Raw genomic sequence first — 13,216 nt, 5'->3', positions numbered from 1 at the left:
AAGCGGAAGAACAAGCTGATAGACTCGAGACACCGGTTTCCAGTGGGAGAGTAGTGCCCTCTGCAAGGGGCGTAGATGTGCGAAGGCTCAGGGTACGAGATCTATGGTGGATGCCATGGACCCGAGGAGCTGCAGGTAATCCCAAGTCGTGGGAGCTGTGAGGGTAGAGAAGCGATGTACCTGCTCCCAGATGGATTGCGCCCGATCCGGCCGCAAATAGACCCTGCCCTTGGCTGTGTCGAAGCATGCTCCCAGAAAATCCAAAATCTGTGACGCTAGGAGAGTGCTCTTGGAGAAGTTGATGACCCAACCCAAGGACTGGAAGAGCTGTACCACCCGCGAGACCGCAGCATGTCCCTGAGCGAGAGTCTTGGCACGGATGAGCCAATCGTCTAGGTATGGGTGCACCAAGATGCCCTCCCGGCAGAGGGCTGCCGCTACCACCACCATAACCTTGGAAAATGTTCGAGGAGCGGTCACAAGGCCGAACGGGAGCGCTTGGAATTGGAAGTGTTGTCCCAGAATCTTGAATCAAAGGAACCGCTGATGCTCCTGAAGGATGTGTAGGTAAGCTTCCGTCACATCCAGCGACACAAGGAATTCCCCTGTGTGACCCGCCGCTATTACAGACCGTAGGGTCTCCATCCGGAAGTGTAGCACCCTGAGAGACTTGTTGACCGTCTTGAGATCCAGGATTGGGCGAAAGGAACCGTCCTTTTTGGAGACCACAAAATAGATTGAATAGTGGCCGGAGCCCACTTCCCGTGGGGGTACAGATATGATGGCTCCAAGATCTAGGAGTCTGTCGAGGGTCTGACCGACCGCTAGCTGCTTGTGCAGGGATCCGCAGGGGGAGAAAAGGAACCTGTCTCTCGGGGGTCTTACAAATTCCAATGCGTAGCCTCGTCTTAAGATGTCCAAGATCCACTGATCCGAGGTGATGTGAGCCCACTCCCAGTAGAAGAGCAAGATGCATCCCCTGATCCTGGGTGTCGAGGAGTGGGACCCCCTGGCATCATTGGACGGCCTTATTGGCAGCCCCGTGGGACACCCCGTCCCTGGATGGCCTGTGGCCCCGAAAGGACCGGGTCCACGACTGAGACCTGGTGGAAGGAGGCCGGGGTGTCGACTGCCTGGTGGCGCAGGACCTATGCTGCGTTCGGAAGCGGTTTCTGGCGGGAGTGAAGGACCTGGAGCCTGAAGATCTAGGTCTATCCTCAGGCAGCCGGTGTACCGCATTTTTCCCCAGAAGTTTGATGATCTGATCCAGATCCTCCCTGAACAGAAACTTACCCTTGAACGGCAGAGATCCCAACCATGCCTTAGACGATGAGTCCGCTGACCAGTTCCGAAGCCACAGGAGCCGATATGCTGAGACTACCGAGACAATGGATCTAGTCAGTACTCTCATAAGGTCGTAAAGGGCATCTGCTCCATAAGCGACCACTGTTTCTAGGCGATCTGCCTGTGAGGATTCCTCGGGCGGGAGAGCCTGCGAAGTCAACAACTGTTGTACCCAACGAAGGCCCGCCCGCTGCGCCAGGGAAGTGCAGAGTGTTGCCTGAAGCCCAAGGGCGGAAACCTCAAAGACCCTCTTGAGGTAGACCTCCAGCTTCCGGTCCTGCAGGTCTCGCAGCGCCGTGCCCCCAGTTACGCTGTTTGCAAGTGCTGAAGGGGCAGAGCCTGAAGGAAAACCGACCTGCCTGTGCTTTTTTTTTTTTTTTTTTTTTAAACAGCTTGATTCACCAACAAACAGAAATTATATAGAAACAGGGAGAGAATACAAATCCTACAATCCCAGGGGAGCTAAGGCTCCCCAGCTCCTATCTGCTGGAGTCAGAAGAATACTGAAAGCTTACTGAGGGTGCACTGGCTTATAGAGCAGCACCCTCGAAAGTTCTGTTCTGACTCCATCTGCTGGACGGGGGACATAACCCACCGTCTGGGCTGATCCTGGTATGTACAGGGAACTTAACTGATTAAATTCAAACATAGCTAGCTAGGTTTTAAAGTTATCCGGCTCCATATAGCTGCATAACTTTAGGCTAGTAGATTCAGCGAGATGTTTTTCCTGCTGAAAATCTGACGCAAGTTATTTGCTAACCTTAGCCGGTTAACTTGTCCACTCGCTAGCTTACTGAATATTGGCCTCAGTTTCCAGGATAGTGCTTACCACCTTTCCAGAAAGGAAGGATAGTTTCTCTTCTCCCAGTTAGCATGGGGTCTGCCTTCTCTCAAGTGTATGCCCGTCTCTGAAACCTCTTTACAAGCCCCAAAATGCAAGTGAGACAGTCACTGAAGATAATACATGTCATTTACTATCAGGATTGCTTGATCTCTGCTGCTTGAGAACTTTTACCCCAACAATGGCAGTAGGTTACCAGCCGTAAGAGCTTTGAGAGACTTCTAGTTTCTGCAGATGCTTTTTTTTTTTTTTTTTTTTTTACTCTTTAACAGTCCTGATTTAGAAAATTATGGTGCAGTGTCTGTCCAGGGCATTACAGAGGCTTTGTGAAGAAAGAACACAGGAGCTTTAAGTGGATGCTGAAGGGAAATCAGATCAGGACATAGCATGGGGATATTGAAAGACACTGAAGAAGGCCATAAGAGGAAAGAAAATGAGAACATGGGCTAACATGAAGGAGAGATCAGATCAGGGGAGTACACAAAGCCACTGACTGACACACAAGGCTGAAGAAAGGAAGATAGCAACTTGTGCTTACTAGGGGCTTTTACCCAGATTGCTCAGGTTTAAAAGCCTGGATCCCTTTGTGTTCCATTTGTGGAGCTGCACTGCCACCCTGTGGACAAATCTCATTTTGCAGAGAGTTTCATTCCTCAACTAGATAGTAGGAGGAAGCTAGAACTTGCCCTAAGCAGAATAGATATCTGAGCACCTCTAACGAGGAAGGGCATAAAAGGCATGTACATGGAGTGAACTGAACATGTGCAATGGGTAAACAATAAGGTAAAATGGTTTTAAGAAGTGTTACATAACGCTGAGATGGTGCGGGGTGGGTATAATTGAGTTAAAACCAAGGAGCACACAGAGCAAAGGAAATTGGGCAGGAGCTTTAAATAGAAAATATATGCACAGAAGCTGCTGCCCAGCTAGCAAAGTTAACCAAATGCCCAGCTGAATATACCTGGCTATGTTAAAATTAGCTGGATAAGTCTATTTAACTAACAAGGTCTTGAACGAGTAGATGTGAATTGGTTATTTACACTTTCGGATAATAGAAGGACTAGGGGGCACTCCATGAAGTTAGCAAGTAGCACATTTAAGACCAATCTGAGAAAATTCTTTTTCACTCAACTCACAATTAAGCTCTGGAATTTGTTGCCAGAGGATGTGCAGTTAGTGTAGCTGGGTTTAAAAAAGGTTTGGATAAGTTATTGGAGGAGAAGTACATTACCTGCTATTAATCAAGCTGACTTAGGGAATGGCCTCAGCTATTACTAGCATCAGTAGCATGGGATCTTCTTAGTGTTTGGGAACTTGCCAGGTTCTTGTGGCCTGGTTTGGCCTCTGTTGGAAACAGGATGCTGGGCTTGATGGACCCTTGATTGACTCAGCATGGCAATTTCTTATGTTCTGAAGTTATCTGGCTATTTTAGCTGGATAATGTAAAAATCAGCACTTACCCTGCTAATTTAGATGGATAACCAGCTCTGCCCCCACCCTGCCCGCCACCTGTAAGCTAGGCAGATAACTGTTTAGCTGGATAAAAGGTTAGCTATCTTGGGGCTGGTCACAGCATTGGTATTTTCAAATCCTGACATTTGTCCAGGTAGGTCGAAACATAGCCAGACAAATGGTTCTGAACATGGACCTCAAACTCCCCAGTTTTCTGTGACAGCTCAGGGGTAGATTATGTGGCAAGAATTAGAAAATTCTATTGCAATTTTGCAACATATTGCCTATTTTTGCATATTACATCTCTGTTTTGATTTAATTATCAAAACAGTTTTCCAAACTAGTTTTGAATGTAAAAAGTATTTTAATTTTTTTGGATAGGGAAAAGGGATTTCAGGTATTGGAATAAGGAGGGTATCGAGGATGGAGGGAGAAGAGAAAGAAGAAGAAGGAAAAGGGATTTCAAGAAAGGGGTGAGGAAAGAGAAAGCAGACCTTGGATGGTAGGGGGAGAGGGAGACAGGACCGGGAATCGGAGAGTGGAAGGGGAAAGGAGGATCTAGAAGAGGGGATAGAGAGGTGGGTTCTGAGATTTGGGGAGAGATACATGGAGCTTGTGGGATCAGAGAAGCTAGAGAAGTGTTGTTTCAGGATCTGATGCTGGGGATAGGAGAATATCTGAATTTGGGGGGATGAAGATCCAGACTGGGCGAGATGTGTGTTTCTCGAAGTAAGTCCAGCTTCTTCCTTGCAACTCCTTTTTCCTCCTTTCCCTCTGATTCTTATTCACTCCCTCCCTCTCCCTGATCCTCCTTTCACATCTTCAGTCTTGCATGTCCTCTCTCATATACTCCCCCAAACTGATCCCCTCTCCCCAAGGCCAGTCCCTTCTCTCACCTCTCCCAGGCTCTCCCTTAACTCCCTCTTCCTCCTAAGAGCCCCAAACCAATCCCCCTTTCAACTCGCTGTTCTTGTTCAGCTGATCTCCTGCTCTCACCCACCTCAGCCAATTCTCCTCTTGCTCTTCTCTTTCTTCAATGATCACTCGTCCGTGCTATTCCAGTAGGCAGGCCATTGTGGTCTGAGCCACATCCTCCTTCCCTGCTGCTGGGCATGACTTGTGCTTTGAGCCACACATGATACATAGTCCTGAGCAGTTCAAGTGCAAGCTGGGTCCCAGGTGAAAGAGGGCATGGATGCAGGCTAATGGGTTGCCATTCTCTCTTCCTCTTCCTTCTGCCTTCCTGATTGCATAGGCAGGGTACTGGCCAGTGGCATAGCCACAGGTGGACCTGGGTAGGCAGTTGCCCACCCAATTTGGACCCAGACTCCCCCAACCAGAAGAGGCCTGTTCTGTCGCGGGATCCCCGCAATGGCGCAGAGGAGAGCCGGAGCCGCAAGGCCAGGCCCAGCAGGTGGCGGGCAAGTGGCTACAGGAAAGGCTGCTGGTTGCTGGCGGAGCCTAACCAGCCGGCGGCCCACGGCCTTGCCTGCTGCCATATGGCTCATCGATCTTCCTGCTTGGGCGGGGAGGGAGCGGAAGCTGTGCGCGCCCGTGCACAACTTCCGCTTCCTCCCGCCCTCCTAAGCAGGAAGGTAGGTGGGCCGGATGGCCCAAAGATAGCAGGAGGCCCTCATGGCCATGGTGGAGCTCATGTCACCATGGCCCGATGATAACAGGAGACCAAGATGTGTGTGACCTTGTATATATGTGTATGTGTCTGTGTGAGAGCCTGTGTGTGTGGGTGGGTGAGAATGGGAGCTTGAATGCATGTGTGGGTGGGTGAGAATGGAAGCTTGAATGCGTGTATGCGTGGGTAAGAATGAGTGGCTGGGTGTGCATCTCTGTGTGTATAAGCATGGGAGCCTGGTATACATGTCTGTGTATGCATTAGAATGGGAGTGTTTGTGGGTCTGTGTGAGCTTGTGTGGAGGGAAGAGCATATGTGAGAGCTTGTGTGTGTAAGGGTGACTGTGAGAGAAAGCGTGTGTGTGAGCGTGAGGGAGGAAGGGAAGAAGACAGTAGAAGGAGAGAAACTGAAAAAGAATTGGGAAATGAGTGACAAGGGAAAAATGGGAAAAAAATCAGACAACAAAATGGGAAAAAAATCAGACAACAAAAGTAAAAAAAAAAAAAAAATTTTGATTTTAGCAATCTGCTAAAATCTTTGGGAATGTGCATTTCTTATATTTTTGTATTTTGCTCTTTCTTCAGAATTCCACTGTTCAGTGTCTAGTTTCTCAGGCTTCTATTTTGGTTTTATCTGCATATTTCTGTTTCTAATTTGTAGTCTCTTATTTCTACATTAGGTAAAGGTCAGTCTCTGTTTTGCCTGCGCATGTGTAACAAGTGCAGTATTTCTGCTCGCATGTAGTTTCTCTATAGTAGTCCAGCTTGTTCTGTTATTCCAGTAGGTCTGTAGGTGATATATTAATGTTCCAGGGCCTGGTGTAGTATTTGCATTGCTGTTTTTTCGTAAGGTTGCTGTTATTTGAATCTTGAGAGTTAGTGCTGTGATTGTATGGTATGGTATGTTTCTTTCTTTGGAGGAGTTTGTGTAACTTCACAAAATAGCAGTGGAAGGATATTTTATGCTGAGGTGACACCAGAATTTGAATTTTTTTTTTTCATGTTAGTTGTAATGTAAATTGTCCTAGCTCTACGCTGCACCTGTTCTGATGATTAATGATATTTTATTGTAGTTATGATGATTTCTGGCTTTCTGCAAAGAGGATTCATGAAAGAATACATTAATTTTTGTTTTATTACATGATTGATTGGATCTGATTGTTTGTTTTCTTTGCTTTTTACATGATATACTTGTGCATTTATAAACTGTAATAAATATAAAATAAATTCATACAGATTAATAAGGAATTTTTAATGCTGGTAAGTGCTTGAAAAAATTTAGGTAAAATATTAGAGAAATTACTTATCTGATAATTTTGTTTTCCTTAGTGTAGACAGATGGACTCAGGACCAATGAGTATAGTGTACTCCTGATAGCAGATGGGAGACGGAGTCAGATTTCAAAGCTGACGTCAGCCCACATATACCCGTGCAGGAAGCTCAGCTCTTAAGTATTCTCCTCGAAAAGCAACTGTGGATATATGTGTGCTTTAATAACTTGATAAACTTGGTTAACTTGATTAACTAGGACTGGTTCAACTGATTTCCAAATGGGAGACCCCCAGTGCACTCAACCGAATAACGCCAACACCCGGCGACTATGGGTGTCTTGAACTAAGGGTAATACCTGGCTTACCCGTATTTGTCTTGTTCTCGGGGTTTGTCACCCGAGATTCCCAGATTCTGGGGCAGCCATGGGCGGGGTGCTGAGTCCACCTGTTTACACTAAGGAAAACAAAATTATCAGGTAAGTAATTTCTCCATTTCCTAGCGTGTGGCAGATGGGGCTCAGGACCAATGGGATGTATAAAAGCTACTCCCGAACAGGGCGGGAGGCTGCCCGTGACCCACTTAGTACTGCCCTTGCAAAGGTTGTGTCCTCTCGGGCCTGGACATACAGGTGGTAGAACCTGGAGAAGGTGTGTATGGAGGACCATGTCGCAGCCCGACAGATCTCGGCGGGCGACAGCATCTTGGTTTCCACCCAGGACACCACCTGGGCCCTTGTTGAATGGGCCTTGACTTGCAGAGGTGGAGGCTTCCCTGCCTCTACGTAGGCCGCCTTGATTACTTCTTTGATCCAGTGAGCTATGGTTGCCCGCAAGGCCCCTTCCCCCTGTTGCTTCCCATTGTGAAGGACGAATAGGTGGTCCGCCTTTCGCACAGATTCCGATCTTTCCAGGTATCGGACTAGGAGTCTGCCAACGTTTAGATGAGGAAGAAGGCGTGAGTCTTCCGAGTCCTTATGTTCGTCTAGAGATGGCAGCGAGATGGTTTGGTTTAGATGAAATTGAGAAACCACTTTCGATAGGAAGGAGGGGACAGTGCGTAGCTGTATGGCTCCCGGTGTGAACCTGAAGAACGATTCCTGACAGGATAGCGCTTGAAGTTCGGAGATGCGATGGGCTGAACATATTGCCACTAGGAATGCAGTCTTCAAGGTCAGGAGCCGTAGTGACAGGCCGCGTGTTGGTCTGAAGGAAGTTCCCGCTAGAAAGTCTAGTACCAGATTGAGATTCCATAGGGGCACCGGCCACTTTAATGGTGGTCGGATTTGTTTGACTCCTCTCAGGAAGCGGGAAACATCTGGATGGGTTGATAAGATGCCGTCCACTTTGGCTCTGAAGCAGGCCAGCGCGGCCACCTGAACCTTGAGGGAGTTGAGAGACAACCCCTTCTTCAAGCCGTCCTGCAGAAATTCCAGGATCATGGGGATTTTGACTGTCCGCGGGAGGATCTTGCGGTCCTCACACCAGGCTTCGAATACTCTCCATATTCGTATGTATGCTAGTGATGTGGAGAACTTGCATGCTCGAAGCAAGGTGTCAATCACTGCCTTAGAGTATCCGCTTTTCTTCAAGCGAGTCCTCTCAAGGGACAGACCATAAGAGAGAATCGAGTCGGGTCTTCGTGGAGGATCGGTCCTTGCCGGAGAAGGTCTCTGTGTGGAGATAGGCACAGAGGGTTCCCCGTAAGAAGTCTTCGCATGTCTGCGTACCATAGCTTTCTTGGCCAGTCTGGGGCCACTAGAAGTACTAGTCCCCTGTGGTGTTCTATCTTGCGGATGATCCTGCCCAGTAGTGGCCATGGGGGAAAGGCGTATAGCAGGTCTTCCTGTGGCCAGGTCTGGACGAGGGCGTCGATTCCCCGGGATTGCAGTTCTCGTTTGCGGCTGAAGAACTTGGGAACTTGGGCATTGGACCGGGTTGCCAGTAGATCCATGGCTGGGGTTCCCCAGCAGTTTACTAACAACTGGAAGGCTGTGGTCGACAGCGTCCATTCCCCTGGGTCTAGGTTCTCTCTGCTGAGGCAGTCCGCAGAGACGTTGTCTTTTCACATGATGTGGGAGGCTGAGATCCCTTGCAGGTTTGTTTCCGCCCACGTCATGAGGGGGTCTATCTCCAGGGACATCTGTTGGCTTCTGGTTCCTTCCTGGCGGTTGATGTACGCAACTGTTGTAGCATTGTCCGACGTGACTCTGACAGACTCACCCCGGAGTCTGTGGGCGAATCATAGACAGGCTAGTCTGACTGCTCGGGCTTCCAGTCGGTTTGTGTTCCATCCCACCTCTTCCTTGTCCCATTGTCCCTGGGCTGTCAGTTCCTGACAGTGGGCTCCCCACCCTCACAGGGTCGCATTTGTGGTGAGCAAGATCCAGTTCGGTGGGGATAGTTTTACTCCCTTGCTCAGATGGTCTTCCTGTAGCCACCATTGTGTTATTGTTTGTAAGGTTTGGGTGGACCCTTGGACACTGTGGCAGTTGACCACGCCCACGGGGGAAGTCCCGTGAGGGGCCACAGGTCAGACTCAGCTTTGGGACACACAACACAGAGTTATATCTTTTATTAGACAGAGTTGAGAAGCCACCAGAGGTGGCAGTAGTGAGTACAGATGAAGCCCGGTTGGGCTTGGGTTCCTCAGGATACTGGAACAGCGATTCCCTCTATGGCTGTGCTGTAGTGGAGAAAACTGAGATAGTGAGTACAGTGGAGCATACACAGAGTTCTGGTATAGAGCCTTGTTGGTAAAGTTACTCACACAGCGGTTTCTCCCGGAAGGTGACACAGAAGCTGGAATAGAGACAGGCCCTTGAGGACCGAGTCCCTGGTTCCAGGGAACAGCTCTGAGGAAATAAAGTTGGTAACTCACTGATGATGTAGGCAGCGGTTTCTTCCAAGCAAAAGCGATAAGTTCAGGCAGCGAGTCAGGGAACATGGGCTCTCGAGGAGCGAGTACTGGTTCCTGATAGCGACCTGAAAGAAATGAGAGAGGCCCCCGAGGAGCAGGTACCCCGTTAGGATAAAGTCAAAAAGTTGGAGAGCCAGAGTAGCTAGGTACGGAGAGCGAATCCCATCCGTAAGGATTCCCTTGCTAACTCGATTAGCTAGCAAACAGTGTAGGCTTTTGTATCCGGGATGGGTGACATCATCACAGGGGGACGCCCCTGAGGTTCGCGCCAAAGAGAGAATAAGAAGCAGGGCCGCGCAGCGCGCACGCCCTATGGTACCTGGACAACATGGCGGGACGCAGCGCCCAAGCCGGACCGGGGACGCCAGAGAGGACGGCAGGCAGACGCCACAGCAGCCAGACGTCCATCAACCGCGGGAGGAGTCGCAAAAAAGGTAAGGTGGACGGAGTGGAGATGTCGGGCAACGACAGTCGTAACACATTGGAGCTGGGTCAAACCTCTGCTGGTAGCTGAAGGTGAATGGAGTAGTTCTGGGACGTCGGGTTCCAATGTGACAGTAGGGAACGTTGTAGTGGGCGCATGTGGGCCCTTGCCCATGGAATGACTTCCAAGGTTGATGTCATGAGACCGAGGACTTGGAGGTAGTCCCATATCTTGGGGCGAGCATAGTTCAACAGTTTTCGCAGCTGATCCATCAGTTTCCTTCTCCTTGGAGGGGGAAGGACAACCTTTTCTTGCTCGGTGTCGAAACAGACTCCCAGGTACTCTAGCGATTGGGAGGGCTGCAGACAGCTCTTCGCTGTGTTGACGACCCACCCGAGATTCTGCAGAAGAAGATTCTTGACTCTGGTGGTCGCCTGGTGACTTTCCTCTAGAGATTTTGCCCTGATTAGCCAATCGCCAGGTAAGGATGTTCGAGGATCCCTTCTTTCCTCAGTGTTGCCATCACTACCACCATGATTTTGGTGAAGTTCCGAGGGACGGTAACTAGTCCTAAAGGTAGCGCCCGGAACTGGTAATGATGGTCCAGTATCGCAAAGCGTAGGAAGCGCTGATGGTCGTGATGGACCGGGATGTGGAGATAGGCTTCGGATAGATCCAGTGAAGTCAGGAATTCTCCCGGCTCTACTGCCCTTATAACTGAGCGTAGGGTTTCCATGCGTTAGTGTGGTACCCTCAGGTAACGACTGACGGTCTTGGGTCCAGGATGGGCCGGAACATTCCTTCCTTCTTGGGAACGATAAAATAGATGGAATAGTGACCAGTATTTTGTTGGTGAATGGGCACTAGGGTTATCGCCTTTAGGCTGAGTAGTCTTGTCAATGTGGTTTCCACTGCCATCCTCTTAAGAGAGGGAGTGGCACGGTGATCTCACAAATTTGTCTGGGGGATGCTGTGGAAGTCCAGATAGTATCCCTCCCGAATGATGGTTAGGATCCACTTGTCCGACGTTATCTCGACCCATCTTTGGAAGAAGAGGGTAAGTCTGCCCCCTATGACTTCTTCCTGTGGATGGGTCTGTTGATTCTCATTGTGGGGTGCGGCCGGGGCCTGTACCTGAGCCTGCTCCCCTCTTGTTGTGTCTGTTCCGAAAGGACTGAGCTCTGCCTGCAGGGTGAGGTGCTTGGAAGTGTGTGTTCTTGTACGGTCTAAAGCGCTGAGCTCCTCTGCCCTTGGATCTTTGGGGGGAGGAGCACTGATTTCTTTTGTTCCTGTCCTCCAGTAGGTGAGGTACTGGAGATTTGCCCCATTTGTTGGCTAGCTTCTCCAATTCACTTCCGAACAAGAGAGATCCTTTAAAAGGGCATCCTTATGAGGTTCACTTTGGATGTCACGTTGGCTAACCAGTTTCAGAGCCATAGATGTCTTCTGGCTGCCACTGCAGAGGTGACGTTCCTGGCTGAGGTGCGCACTAGGTCTGAGGTCGCATCCGTGAGGAAGGATACCGCGGGTTCCATTGTCTCAAAAGGCGTGGTTGCGTCTCTGGAGAGGAGCAAGCAAGAACTGAAGAGTCATTGCTGCTATGTCAAAGGACCGTTTAAGGATGGATTCCAGTCGTCTGTCCTGGGCATTCTTTAGTGCCGCTACTCCCTCGACGGGAATGGTTGTGCGCGTGGAGGTTGCACAGACCAAGGCGTCCATCTTTGGGAACTGCAGGAGTTCCTTAGCCGCGGGTTCCAAGGATATAGGGCTTCCAGGGCCTGTCCTCTTTTGAAGTTGGCCTCTGGGGCATTCCATTCTAGGTCAATCAGTTGCCATACCGCTTGCAACACTGGAAAATAGCATGAGGCCTGACGGAGGGAGACCAAGATGGGGTTTATCTTTGGTTCCGCTGTGGTGTCCATGCCGGGAATGTCCAGTGTCTTCGGGGTCTGGGACACGAGAGCTGGTAACTCGTCTTTGGAGAAGAATCGCAGCATGGTTCGGTATGGTTCCATCCCTGGGGGGATTTCTCCTTCCTCCAGGGAGTCCGCCTCGTCCTCCAAGGTGTCTGTATCCCCGGTGGGGAGGCTCTTGCTTAGGAAGGGCACGTCTCGAAGGGCCCGAGAGGTGCTTGGAATGTCTTGCGCTCCTGGTGGCGGCTGGGACAGAGTTGCAGCCGGTACTGAGTGCCTTGGACAAAGGTCTGCAGCCCTTTGAAGAATTCCACCCAGGAAAAGGCCCCTGGGTCCATGTTGATTCCAGGTGGCGCTATAGTGGAGGCCCCGGAAATGCCTTCCTGTGTAGGTGCCGAGTTGGAGATACAGAGGTCCGGGATACTATCATTAGTGGATCCGGATCCCTCTACTGGCTGTGAGGGACCTTACTTAGGTTCCCCCTGAGCCTCTTCGCACTGCTGGCATAGGGAGGCCACTTCAGGTTGCGCAGCTCTCAGGTGGCAGGCTGGGCAGAGGGCTTGTCCCTTGGCCTTCTTGGTAGGCGGTGCCATGGTTTGTGCTCTTGAGGAGCTTCAAAACTCGTCTGTGCGCGTAGGTGTGCGCACCGGGAGGCTTAGTTGTGCACTCCGGGTGCGCCAAAGATGTGCGTGCGGAATGCGGACAGAACTGCGCGCAGGCTACTACTTGTGCGCCTGGCTGAGATATGCGCGCCGCTGTGCGCACGGTTGTGCACATGGCTCAGTTGAGTGGGCAATACGGCGGTCAAGGGGGGGGAAATGGTGCCGACGACCACGCGGACAAGATGGTTCCCCCCCCCGGAGGGTCTCCACGTGTGTGGACCTTCACACCGGATCGGGGTCTAGCCCAGATGGGGCTGTTCAACCCAATTTAACAGACGCCGGAAAGGACAATCTGTGCGGCAAATTGAGCCTCGGAGGCTGGAGACTTAAGAGAGGTTTCTACCTTACCTGGTCTCGGCATTTCCCAGTCTCGTGCTGGGCGGTCTCTGGCTGCGGGGGGAGAGGGAGTTACCTTCAGCACCACGCTCGATTCTGCACTCGCTGCCTCTCAGCCACCCTGGGGGCTAAGTCCACGCCGGGAGCTGGCTACCAGACCGAGGCTTGCCTTTGAGGGATCTCGGAAATTACCTCAGGAATTCTCGACTGGGGAAGGACCCTTAGGTATCACTGCAAGAGAGCGGGGCTCGTCTTCTAGAGGTAAGTTTTCTTTCTTCTTTGGTTTAAAATTTCTAACACTATTCTAGTGTGTGTAGTGTCCCTATCTGCTTAGGAGACGGAGAAATACTGAAGAGCTGAGCTTCCTGCACAGATATATGTAGGCAAATTTCAGCTTTGAAATCTGACTCTGTCTCCCATCTGCTAT

General features: G+C 50.4%; 1 protein-coding gene across 8 annotated transcripts in view; it reads right to left on the bottom strand.

Annotated features, from left to right (window-relative positions):
* The window catches only part of GLYCTK (glycerate kinase), an 81,494-nt gene that overhangs the window by 7,855 nt on the left and 60,423 nt on the right, over positions 1-13,216 (bottom strand). The gene's annotated exons all lie outside the window — the stretch shown is intronic.

The sequence above is a fragment of the Rhinatrema bivittatum genome, chromosome 4 (genome assembly GCF_901001135.1).
Source record: "Rhinatrema bivittatum chromosome 4, aRhiBiv1.1, whole genome shotgun sequence".
Lineage (NCBI taxonomy): Eukaryota > Metazoa > Chordata > Amphibia > Gymnophiona > Rhinatrematidae > Rhinatrema > Rhinatrema bivittatum.
This window is presented reverse-complemented; position numbering and strand designations above follow the sequence as displayed.